Genomic DNA, 13431 nt, shown 5'->3' with positions numbered 1-13431 from the left:
TATGGCGCAAAACACGAATGAGGTAGAACGCTGCTCGGAGCGGCGGCAGTTGTGTTTCGACGCGTACACTTGAACTGACGTCCCAAGGCACCGTTTCAACGGCACTCGAGGGGCGCCGACGTTCGGCTTTGAGCAGAGCTTTTGAAGACATGGGAGAGAACTGTTATTGACACATGATGCGAACAGCGCGAACGCGGGGTAAAAATACGAGGAACCACGTGAAACACAAGCGCTGACTCGCGCAGCTGGTGGTGGCGCTGATAACGATGATCGACACTCGTTTGGCATGAAATCATGTAGGATTCACACCTGAGTAAGGCATTATCAAATCATGGCAAGTTGACCAAGTTTAGAATACGCATGCGTAGTTTGGGACCCACATAATAAAAAAAAAGTAATTAATAATCTTGAAAAAATTCAAAAATTAGCAGTCCATTTTTGTATACAATCGATACCGCCGTATTGACTACCCAACGATTCTAATAAAAATTAATGAAATTCCAACACTGGAATCACGAAGAAAGATTGCCAGGCTAAAATTTCTTTTTCATTTAGCACAACGAAGTTTACGGCTTGATGTATCGGCCTTACTCACTCCGTCCCACTAAGTATTCGTTTTTTCCCAGGACTGTAACCAGCTGGAACGATCTACCCCTTAAAATTCTTTCTTACAACGCCCCCATCCTCCACGCTATCTCCCCTACCCAATACACCCTCACCTGCCAAATCTGCCCCTCTCTTAATACTACCTACCACATGGTGTGGGCCTGTCAAAACACCCCATCGCTTACCCCCAATCCCAGACCTTCCCCAGAGCAGTGGGAGGGCCTGCTGACCAGCTCCTGTCACGCTGACCAGATCTTTCTGGTCACCCGGGCCAGGGCTGCAGCCAAGGCCCAAGGGTACCTGGACTGAGGTGAACCCACCCCACCGAGTGACGGCTCAACCACCACCGTCTGCTCTAATAAATGTTTCTTCTCTCTCTCTCTCTTCCAGTAGTATGATGAAATGTATTGATGAAATGCTTGATTTCTAAAAAAAAAAAAAACATTCGCACATATGTTCCGAATAAGTTTGTACTGCCTTGTTTACACGTTTTTTTTTTACCCCCTAGAAATTGTGTAACTGGTCTTAACACAATGTAACACCACCACTCCTGCTTAGGCCTATTCGTGACCCGCAGTATTGTTTAAATAAATCAATCAATAAAATAAAATATAAAAATGAAAACGTTGCACTATATGCTTTAAAGGTACCGTGAATATAAAATACAACATTGTTAGATTTGAAAGAAGTAGCATTCCGTAAATCACTCAAGAGCATTCCAGCCCTTAAAGATGTTTCAACAAAAAAAGGGGGGGGGGGATATAGAGAAATTCGCAAATTTCGCGCTCCACAACTTCATCAGGGGCGTAAGAGTGGAAATAATAAAAGTTATCAGTGGATTAATTAATTATTACCATTGAGGTGGTACGATCACAGGGAACTATATTCTGTTTCATACAAAGCGTGCAACGCAGTTGAAGCGACGGAAGTAGTTCATAGCAAAAAGTAAACAAACTGTATCGCTCCGCCTCGCGTCCTGGCTAAAACGCATTTGAATGACCAAGGTTCGAAATGCAGCCTGGAATCTTTTTTGAGAAGAATTTTTTTAAGCAATAATAAAAGTAAAATAACAAAACCGCGGGGAAATTAATGCTGCCTAAACACGGCTAAAGAGCAAGGCCGCAGTTGCGAAACCACCGTTCGAGTCGTCTGCTCTAAGTTCAGACGCGCTCAGGGTTGCCAGGTTCTCAGAAAAAATAGTCTCCGGGACATTGCCGCAAGTAGCCAAAAAAAGTCGCCACCTTAAAGTTAATGTTTCAAAAAAAGTCGTAGAAGTCGCTGTTTTCAGCAAGCGATGCTAGTAAGTACTTTTTGATTACCTTCGCGCAAAAAACGCCGGAATTCCGAAACGTAGAAAACCGTATCACAAATCGTATTAATTTTCCGGGCAAAGCGACAGCGGTTGAGCATACTGTCTACAAAAAAAAAAAAATTAAAATATGCACGTTTAGGTAAAACATTCAGAGATAATGAATGACTTAGAGCGAGCGTTCGCTGAGCACCATTTTTTACCACTTTCCCTCCATTTTTACATTTCTATGCCTATTCTACTTCGTCACACACACTTCCCACCACTCTGCATGAAATCTTAAGCTCCCGTAAGCTACTGAACCATTGCACGCTAAACATGCCGCGTTGCTCGAAGGCTTTGGCGTTATTCGTAGGACATTAGGTGCAAGATGTTAAAAAAGGGCAAGGCAGATTTCTATTTGTTCTGGTAAGTAGCGCGGTATTGTGGTGTGTTTGAGCGACTGATTCATTAGGGCCTATTCTAGACTTTGCCAGATCACCGTCACTTGCCTAAAACTGTGTTGTTCTGTTTGTTTGCCTTGTCTCGACGGCTAAAATATAAGCCCCTTTTTGTGGAAAGTTGGGCGTCGGCAGGGCCCGGAAATATATAAAATCACCAGTGTTCAAAAGAGCCAGAAACTATCCAGGTCGCCACACTGGAATTCCCGTCCCCACGAGCCTCGAAGTCGAGTTTGGCGACAAATCGCCAGACCTGGCGACCTTTGACGCGCTCGTTTCACAGCATTCCGCTTGTACCCGTGGCGCCAACTTTTACCTCCCGTTGTAACAAGTACTGAAAACAAAATATCAAATATTGCAGCCGTGAACGTACGTAAACTTCCTCTGTTCAGATACGACAATCGAAATCGTAATTATGACAATCAAGTTTACAGTATCTGCAATATTATCGCTTTGAACAGCCTTGTGCCCTACTTTTTACGTCGTAAGAAGCGCGCAATTACGCTCTCCGGTCTTGGAAGCCTTGCACGCATGGAGAAAAGAAAAGTATTCTTTCCTCCATGCTTGCACGTTTCGTATGGAACGGAGTATAGAGCCACCACTACGTTAGCAGTTGTGTGTTCTTTTGGAGTGGCTCTCGGCGGTGGTCGCCAATCGCCAGAACCAGTAATTGTGACGTCACAAGGGTGGGACGAGAAAGTGGTTCGTGATTCACTCACTCACTCACTCACTCACTCACTCACTCACTCACTCACTCACTCACTCACTCACTCACTCACTCACTCACTCACTCACTCACTCACTCACTCACTCACTCACTCACTCACTCACTCACTCATCCGCTCACTCACTTGTGAACTCATATAATGGAAAAGTCGCAAGAAGGAATATGGTTGCGCCAGAAAATATCTAAGGTGCAAGAACCGTTCGGTCTGAATAAGGTAGACAAAAATCTACCAAAATAAAACCAACAAAACAAAAAGAAATTGTATACCGCTCTAAGTCTAGGGCTAAGGTGTCACATAGCTCCGTTACCCACCATTGCAAAACAGTGGCCGCCTCCGACCATGCATCAATGGCGCATGCAACGTAAAAACAATATTATGAGGAGGTAAGGAGGTAGTAGAAAGATGTCTTTACCATATTTACAAGAAAAACACAATTACTGAAATTCCCAACAGCCCCCGCAATTCCAAGCCCCCTTTACCTTTCTAAGTTCCACGTTCGATAGCTTTTTTCGCATCTTCCAGTGCCTATTATTATCCATTAACGCGGACATTCCTCTGTCTCTGTTTCTGGACCCATCCTCCGGCGGCACAAACGCCCTCTCGATCGGCGCTGAAATAAATCGACGTCCGCCAATCTGTACGGCTTTAGGCGTGCGACGTGTTCAATGTTAAGATAGGAGACATGTCTCGACGACGCCGGAGCAGGCGGGGGGATCTCATAGGTCACTCGACGTATGACGCGATAAGAACCGTAGTACCGAGACAAAAAGTTTCTGAAAGCCCCATTCGGTGAGTACGAGCCTAGAGAAGAACGAGGGATCCAAAAGCGAAGTCAGTCGAACGGTATCGGTGGTCGTAAATCGTTCTCTGAGAGCTTTGCTGTGAGGACAACCGGGCGGAAGGTATCTGCCGAGCATGATCAGCGCAATCAAAGGCGTCACGGACGTGCCCGAACCTCGAGAAGGGGGGCCTGGCGGTTCTGGTGACGGGATAGGGAGGTACGCGATGGTATGACGGGCTAGCAGCCGTTGAAAATGTAGAAATGTCGGTTTTCAGCCACATCGGGCCACGAAGAATGATATCGCCACATGGCGGTCATTAGAAAAAAACTGAGATAACCATTTACTGTCGAAACACTCGATATGCAAAGGGTGCAATCCCCCCCAAAGTGGATATGTGCGATTGTGTGTGGGCAGTCTAGCTAGCCGTCGAGGAAAATGAAGGTGCGCTGGCGGACTAGCGAGTTCCGGAGCCGAACGACCTAGCTGCCTGCCTGATTATGCCTTGTAAATTATCTGTAAGTAGATTATTCTCTGTATATTACTTGTAAATAGGTCTTTTCTTTGCTCCGCAACAATATGATAAAGTTGCACATGGCTGTGCAGCGTCCTAACCAAGATGAATGGGGGAGGGGGGGTGTAGCGGGGGATCACGTCGTTCAGAGTGTAATTGAGACGTTATGCAAGTATACGGAATTAATTTAATGCTGATTCTTTGTAGTTAGCTTGTGTTCCGTAGAAAGTGATCGGAGAACGTATTCAACAGCTTGTGAAAGAAGATATCATTATCGGTTATTGAGCCACTGGTGATGAGCCCCATGCTGGATACTGACAATGTATAAATTCGCAATGTGCGCACCTGCTGAGCAGAGAGCGGGTGGTTGCGTAGCTCTCGGCGTAACGCGTAGTGACAGCGAAGCTTGACGTGGACTGAGGAAATGGACCAAGCGGATGCAACTCAACACGGAACAAAAGCTTCTGCCGGAAGGTCGAAGTGGCTGCAGTTATCCCACTGTAAGCAAGGTTGCTGGCGCCTTTTGGCACTCAGCCAACTACATGTTCTGGTGCCCACTGCTGCCATGTGCCCACGGGGCTGGTGGGCCTGTCAAACTGATTTGGTAGCTTTTTTTTTCCTCAGCCCTTTTCGTGTAAAATAAAATTTATCTTTATTTTTATTTTTATCGTAAGTCCATTGCAGGACAAAAGTCTCTCCCATTGACTTCCAGCCTGACAGCCAACTCATCCGGTCGGCTGGTCCGACCGGACGGCTTTGAAACTTCATACCAATAGCTAACGCCGTAATAGGAAAATGTAGCAGTGTGGTCTGGTGTATCTTACGTGCTGAACGTTTCTGGTGGAATAATTTGGCAATGGAACGTGATCCTATCATTATATGCACCTTAGCCACGCGAAAATGACGGGGTTGTTTTTATATACATATTGTAAAAACATTTTTCGCTCCTCGGTGCCGTAGTGCGCTCCGACGCCACCACCCTCGTTGCTTCCAGCCTGCAGACAGCATCAACGAGCACGGCAGAAGAAGCCGCTATAGCCCTCGCCATCGCTCACGCTACGACTCCAACTGTCACGGTGCTCACGGACTCTCAAGCTGCCTGCCGCCGCTGCGCTCAAGGCAGAGTTTCCACCCTGGCACTCCACATCCTGTCCCAACGCCGCACTCTACCGTTAACCCGCATCGTGTGGACACCGAGCCACACATCCCTCCCTGGGAACGAAGTAGCTCACGCCACGGCCCGCGATCTTCTTACCCGGGCCCTCCCAGACGAGGCCTGCCGCCCCAACCTAGACCATGGTCCCCCTGCTCTGACCCCTCTCCAACAAACGTACACCGACATCCTGTACCACTGCAGGGCCCCCCGGTGCACTTATCCCCCTCCTCACCCTTCGCTCTCCGTTCCCGACGCCCGCATCTGGCGAAGACTTCAAACTAACACATACCACAACCACGTCGCCCTCCACCGCATCTCCCCCACCTGCTATGCACCCAACTGCTCACGCTGCGACACTCCCAACACGACCCTGCACCTTGTCTGGATGTGCCCACTGAACCCCCAACCACCCGATCCCCCTTCTGTAGAGCGATGGGAGAGCGCGTTGCGCAGTTGCCAGGTCGAGGACCAGGAAGTCCTGATCTCTCGGGCGAAGGCGGCGGCGACCCTGCGCGGCCTACCGGAATAGGATGGCTACCCACCGCTCCTAACTCTTTCTCTCCCCCTCCCCTCTCCCTTTTTTCTGAATACAGTGAAACCTCGATATATAGAACAGCGCGGTGCCCGTGAAATAGTTCGATATAACCAGAATTCGGTATATAAAATCACGTAAAAAACGCGTCAGAAACTGGTACAAATCAATAAATGAACGAATCGTGCAGTAAACACTCACTGGGTGCTTCAAAGTATTTATTCTTTTGGCTTAAAGTACTGCAGTAGTGTAGCCTGGCGTGTTATACACGACTTCCTCAACGTAGTCCAAACGTTCCACAAGCAACAGGCCGATGCCTTCTACAGCGCCGTAGCGGTGCGGTAGGGCCAAAACAGCTGAAGCATCGGTCGAAGTCGGGAGCGGAGCACTACCAGCGCTTGCGGGTACAACCTCGGCAGCGTCTTCGTTCGTGCGCTCAGCATCCGCTAGGATCTCCACATCCGTCAACTCCACCGTCGTTCAACTCCACCAATGCGCATGCTTCGTGGCTCAGCACCAACAAAGCGCTCCATTTGGCCCCAGGTTTCTTCAAGCTCGCATTCTTTTGCACCGTCGAATTCTGCTTCGGTGGAACCGATGCGCAGCAGTCGGGAACGCCCATCGCGCCACCGCTATCCTCGAGGGTACTGCGGGATAGCTCACCGCCTGTCAACAGAGCGCGAGCGGTCTGGGCAGTCTGGGGTGGCGGAGTTCGATATACCCATTTCATGTCCGTCCCAGTTCGAAATAAAAAATTAAAAATGCATGTTATTTTCCGCGAGTTCTAGAAAGTGTTCGATATAGTCAATAATTCGATATACCCGTGTTCGGTATATCGAGGTTTGACTGTAAACGTTTCCTCCTCCTCCTCGTCTTCCTCCTCGGTGAATAGTGCTTCTTGCCTCTCGTATGGGTTTTTTTTTTGAAATCTGAGCTTGCTGGTAAAGTTTTCTTTCGGTAAAAGAAGTACCCGAAAGGAGTTTGATGTTTGCGGAGAAAACCCTCACTCTGACTTACTATAAGAGTGGTGACGGCGCAATGAAAACACGCAATGGCCACGAATACTGGCGTACTACACAACATGATAAAATAAGTGTGGTAACACAGTACTAACAAGGCGATTACGCACAAGACAGCTAAGCAAAACATAAACGCGAAAAACGTTTCTGGCCTGTGCTATTTCTCCAATCAATGTGAATGATGAACACTGCATGAAACAGGCAAAAACAAACACTACATTTGCAGTGTTCAGCGGGTGGTCGTAAGTGAACAATTTGAACGACTTCAGGGCGTTCCCAATTTTTTAAAGATACATCGGAAATCGGAATTCTTAAGCCGTGAGAGGCTCATGCGCTGGGGCGTACTTAGCGAAAGCTCTCGGTTGTGAACTGTAGAGAATAGGAATTATCTTCGCTTGCTTCCAAGCGTTGTCCCCATATCGCGAGGAAGATGGAACCATTAGAGCGAATGGGTGACACATCCGGTGCTAAAATTATTAAGCGCACTTTTTGAACATCTGCCTCTCCGGACCGGCATGAATTTTGGCATATGACACGCGGCATTAAAGTTAAAAAAAAAGCTTCTGCTGAACTTTTTTCGTGCTGGGAGTATTTTTGGAGCTTCCTAAAGAGAAAGCTCTAGCTTCTCCCGTTCTGAACGTAATACAGCCGTTCCTCCTCGCGAGAAAAATGCCGCGCGCAGAACGAAACGTTGGGAGAGCAAAGGACGAACAGGCAGTAACAAATGCGGCCGAGTAGAAGCTCTCAAAGAGATCACTGAATCGAATAACACATTATTTATGCAGCCTTACATTCTTTGCAGCTCGATGCTTATAACGATAAAATTGGAAGCCGGGGTTCAGCTCTAGATGTATCGTCCGAACTCCTCCCACTTCCCTGCCCTTCTTTAGAATTTATGTATCTCTCGAACTCCGAAGCCTCTTATCCAAACCGCTTCGTTCAGATTTTTCCGAAAGATATACCGGGTAGTCCGGGCATATATTTCGCATATGCGAGCGTATGCCTTCCCCCTTCTTTAAGTCGACCTTATACCGTTTCTAGATTGGAAAGCTCCACGCTGTTTCCACCATTCCCTCAGAGGTTGTACGGGACGCCAACAAAAACGTGATCTGTTCCTCGCTTGTGTATCGGGGAGAGACTAGGCCGAAGAGGGGGTCAAAGAAGGAGGTAACGCAGAATCTGACCCGGGGAGAAAAATATGTTTGCGATGCTCGCTAGGAAACAATGTTTCTTTTACTTCTTTAATTTCCTTTTTCAGTTTCCCATAGAGGGAGGGCGACTAAACCATGGTGCGCGTTTTGTATTGCGGTATTGTGTAAGGAGTTTAAATTGTGTTTGCCAAACGCGATTGTTATCTCAGAATATTGTTACTATTGTGCCTATTGTTCGCTTGATTTCTGCTATGTTGGTTTGCTTGATTTTGCTATGCCTTGCAAGGGTAGCATGACCTCGGCTTGAATTTATTTGCATTTAGCCTTGCCAGCCGAGACAGTACTTGTGTAAGAATTCTTTCGAATAAATGCGAACAAAAACAAACAAAACAAAAACCCCCGGGTTGAGGATCGGAGTCCGGAAGACGTGAACAATGCATCCGGTGAGCACGGTCTTCGAGGCGGAAGCAAGACCACGAGCAGTTTCTAGAATCTGCCATCTCCGGCCTACTACGTGAGGGAAATATGTTTGAGTTGATTTGCAGCGTTGTTACAAAACACGCTGAACAGGCATCAATTTTTTATGCATTCGAGGCCTTCATGGGCAAACTCTTAAACCCGATTTTCGTCCATCACCGATGTAAAAGAGATTATTAAATGTGAAGAATTCTTGAGCTGTGTTATGTTCGGGCTCCTCATTTAATTAAGGAAAGCCGCCGGTGGCTCATGTTCGGCGTCGCGTACGCTGGTTGCGGCTATTCAGTGTCCCTTTCATGTAGCCGCGCGGACGCCAAGTTCGGAGCCGCGGAGAGCTGTTGTGCCCGTCCTTTTGTGTGTCAAAGGATGGGGGCGATTAGCCTGAGTGCCTCTGTCGCGTCGAGGGTGGCAGGGTCATTCGGCATAACAAGCTGACGGGCGGCCAGACGATCGTATCTCTTAGTGTTGAAAGCGCGCGCGGTGTAAGTTTGGAAAATCTTCGACTCCGGCGGCGGGCGCTCTTCGTCGACGGGTCGTTCGCCTCGACGATGGTCGCCTCGGCTGGCAGCGTCTCTCCCCGTGGTCTGTTCAGGTGGCCGGCGGCGCCCCTTTAGTCTGGGAGGGAATTAGCAACCCTCATTGTCACGCCGCGCGTGCAGACGCCCCACGTCGTGGGAGGCGTCGCGCGGAGGGAGGTCAGTCGCGCGGGGACCGCTCCGGGCCCTGGGCTTGGCTGTTGTTTGTGCGGATGCCGCCCGCCTAACGTAATGGATGGTTCACTTAAGGCCGCAGATGTCCTGTATTTTCTGGCCGGGTGCAACAGCATGCGTAGGAAACGCACTTTCAGTGCATAAGAGAGAGGGTTGGGTCACGTGACCGCAGGTGGGGACATGAGTGTAATTGGCTGGTTCCTGTGGCCAATGAATGGTTTCTATTAATTGTTTGAAAGGTTTTTTTCTCTCTTTCTTGTACGCCCCCTTCTTGGAGGCGGGGTTTTTCGTATCAAAACCGGAGTGTTGAGTTTTGTCGAGGGTCGGTCGAGAGGGGATCTAGTTTTAGTATAGATCTCGGCCGAACAGGCTGCTGCTGTCAGAGTGACAATGTAACCGTCACTCTGACCTGATGTAAAGTTCGAGTTTTGTAAATAATGTAAATAAACCTAATATCTAGCAAGGAAGGCAGTCCTCATCCCTCACCCGCTCCAAGCATCGGTCGTCGGTCATCGGAGCGAGTCGAGATGGTCCTCTCGGCTCGCGCATCAAAAGAACATCACTATTTCGCCTCCATCAGTTCGCCAAGAAGATGGAGAGGCGAAATTTAACTGGCGCAGCCGACAGGATGACCACGACCATCGGCTGGAGCTGGTGGGGCATTGCGAAGAGACTGCTTCAACGCAAGGTTCGGCTCCGACCAACAACGAGCCCAACTCCAAGCATCGACGGGGCGACACCTCAGCGGGAGGCCTCGTGAGTTCCGGCTCAGTGCGGCAGCAGCCGCGATTCAACGGCAACGGGGCGACACCTCAGTGGGAGGCCTCGCGGGCTCCGGCCCAGGGCGGCGTAAGCCGCGGTTCAACGGGGCGACACCTCAGCGGGAGGCCTCGTGGGCTCCGGCCCAGGGCGGCGTAAGCCGCGGTTGAACGGGGCGACACCTCAGCGGGAGGCCTCGTGGGCTCTGGCCCAGGGCGGCGTAAGCCGCGGTTGAACGGGGCGACACCTCAGCGGGAGGCCTCGTGGGCTCTGGCCCAGGGCGGCGAAAGCCGCGGTTCAACGGGGCGACACCTCAGCGGGAGGCCTCGTGGGCTCTGGCCCAGGGCGGCGTAAGCCGCGGTTGAACGGGGCGACACCTCAGCGGGAGGCCTCGTGGGCTCTGGCCCAGGGCGGCGTAAGCCGCGGTTGAACGGGGCGACACCTCAGCGGGAGGCCTCGTGGGCTTCGGCCCAGGGAGCACGGCCCCATCCCAGCGGCGAGAGCGGCGCATCGGGTCCACGAGCTGCTGCACCAGCGACACTGCGACCCGGCCGAACCCGGAGCGGGCACAGGTGGGCCCTGATTTGTTTTCTCCGGGTTCACCATGGCCACTATGCTAACGGGATGTCGCGGCACCGACCGGAAGGTTAGTGCCATTGTGCTCGAGATCGAGGAGTTGAGAGCTGAATTAGCTCTCAAAAATGCCCAGCACGCTTTGGAAAAAGCTAGGCTAGCGGGTAGCCGGGGCGCGGATGCGGATAGCCCGTCCGTATGGACGGCTGAGGAGCTCAGTGCTCAACTAGCCCAAGGGAGGGCGGAGATCGCTTACGAGAAAGCGAAGCTCCGCAGGATCGGCGAACTCGAAGAGGACGCCAATCTTTTCACGGTGTTTGTTCCCTCGTGGGCGCTTCGAGCGCCACGGGAGAAGGAGAGTGGGAATGTCGTGGAGGTGGCCGAAGCCACCCCAGTTGTTGGGCAACACGTTGGCGTTCCCACTGTTGCAGATGAGATCTTGGAATCGCGTGAGACAAATGTCTTAGCTGCAGCGATTCTTTCTGTGGCGGCGGGCAATGTTGCCGTGGCCGCGCAGGGAGGTGTCGAGAGTAGCACCGCCCCATGCGCTGACATAGATTCCGCGGCCGACCGCGAGGAGCCCCGCGTGGATGAGCCACTGCACAGATCGGGAGAAGCTGCAGAAAGCATGCTAATCTCAGAGGAGTCACAGGAAGTGCAGGGGCCATGCAAGGCGCGCCTAATTGTGGAGCTTGCGTGCGGGAAGCATGAATGCGCAGGGGATCCGAGGCGTCTTGCGCGTAGGGCAATTCAGACGGGCCCAAGAACGCGGAACGCGGGGGCAGGTGTGGCGCCGCAGGTGCGACATCGTCGTACGCGTTACCGCCGGGTAGGGTGTTCCTTCTCTCCCGGGAGCAGAGGACACCGCGAGCCGAACCAGGGTTCGTGTAGGATCAGCTGGTGGCGCACAACACGGAATCAGCTTCCGTGCGACGGTCGGTGTGTGCCGCCGCGGAAAGGGGCGTTAGCGCTGAATAGTGTGCAGTGCGAGACAGGGACGGTTCAGTGTTGTTTGCCGCACACTTAGTGGTTAGCGTTTTGCGGTTTTTTTCTGCTGTTTTTTTTTATTGGTAGGGTTCGCTCCGACGAGCGTTATTCTTAGTTGTCCCTGTACTGTAGTTCTCCCCCTTGGTTTTAGTTTTTTTTATTGTGCATGTGTTGGTTGCGTTCAGCTGTCGTAAGTCGTGTGATTTGCGAGAAGCGCAGCCTGGCGATCTTAACGCTGTCTTCCTGAGGAGTAGAGCCGCTGTTACAGCACGGTAGGGAGTTTACCTCTGGGTACAATGGCGAGTGCCTTTCTTTATTTGCGCTCGTTGGCATGTGGTCATGGTGGGCCATGGAATGTGCAGGTAGGGCCCCCTTGTGGCGCTTGTGTGCGAACTGGTGTTTGAAGTACTGAGAAATGAACTTTCAGTACATCGAATGTGGACAGCAGGTGAACCGCAACAGGGACGAACAATCTGCGTCGCATCCCGAAAGAACCGGCGTCCGCGAGTGCGTGAAGAGAACTTTCTTTTAACGTTTTGTTATTGGTACAGGAGTAGCCTCGTTTGGTACGTTTGGGTTTGTTCGGGTGTTTTTTTTTTTCTTTCCTTAGATTGAAAGAATGTTCCGGCATGCGCTTAACGTCTAAGAATGGATGGTGTCATTCATTCAGTTGTCAAGTTTAAACATGTATACCCTTCGTGGGGTTTGTTGCCTTTAATGGTAGAGGGTGCCGCGAGTTTGTTCTAACGGGCCTTGTAGCTGAGCGCTTTCGTTTATTGTTTGATGTTGCGCAAGCCATGGCTAGGCCAAGGCACTGAGTATGCCGTGTTGTATCCGTTTTTGGTGCAGTTGGCCGGCGCTTTGTGCTGGTTGGGTTGGTGCGTACCGGGTTAATTTTGTATTGTTGTACTGTATTGTACTTTGTATTGTACTCGCGTAACGGCTTGAGTGTTTTTTTTAGTTCTGGCTCTGCAGTAAGACATAACGTGCAGTGAGAGTTAATGTTGTACGTACAGCTAGTGTACGGACAACATTCTTAGTGCGGAGGTGTTATGTTCGGGCTCCTCATTTAATTAAGGAAAGCCGCCGGTGGCTCATGTTCGGCGTCGCGTACGCTGGTTGCGGCTATTCAGTGTCCCTTTCATGTAGCCGCGCGGACGCCAAGTTCGGAGCCGCGGAGAGCTGTTGTGCCCGTCCTTTTGTGTGTCAAAGGATGGGGGCGATTAGCCTGAGTGCCTCTGTCGCGTCGAGGGTGGCAGGGTCATTCGGCATAACAAGCTGACGGGCGGCCAGACGATCGTATCTCTTAGTGTTGAAAGCGCGCGCGGTGTAAGTTTGGAAAATCTTCGACTCCGGCGGCGGGCGCTCTTCGTCGACGGGTCGTTCGCCTCGACGATGGTCGCCTCGGCTGGCAGCGTCTCTCCCCGTGGTCTGTTCAGGTGGCCGGCGGCGCCCCTTTAGTCTGGGAGGGAATTAGCAACCCTCATTGTCACGCCGCGCGTGCAGACGCCCCACGTCGTGGGAGGCGTCGCGCGGAGGGAGGTCAGTCGCGCGGGGACCGCTCCGGGCCCTGGGCTTGGCTGTTGTTTGTGCGGATGCCGCCCGCCTAACGTAATGGATGGTTCACTTAAGGCCGCAGATGTCCTGTATTTTCTGGCCGGGTGCAACAGCGTGCGTAGGAAACGCACTTT

This window comes from Haemaphysalis longicornis, unplaced genomic scaffold (genome assembly GCF_048455015.1).
Source record: "Haemaphysalis longicornis isolate Haplotype H1 unplaced genomic scaffold, Haemaphysalis longicornis Haplotype H1 scaffold_7, whole genome shotgun sequence".
Taxonomy (NCBI): Eukaryota; Metazoa; Arthropoda; class Arachnida; order Ixodida; family Ixodidae; genus Haemaphysalis; species Haemaphysalis longicornis.
Note: the sequence above shows the minus strand (reverse complement) of the source record.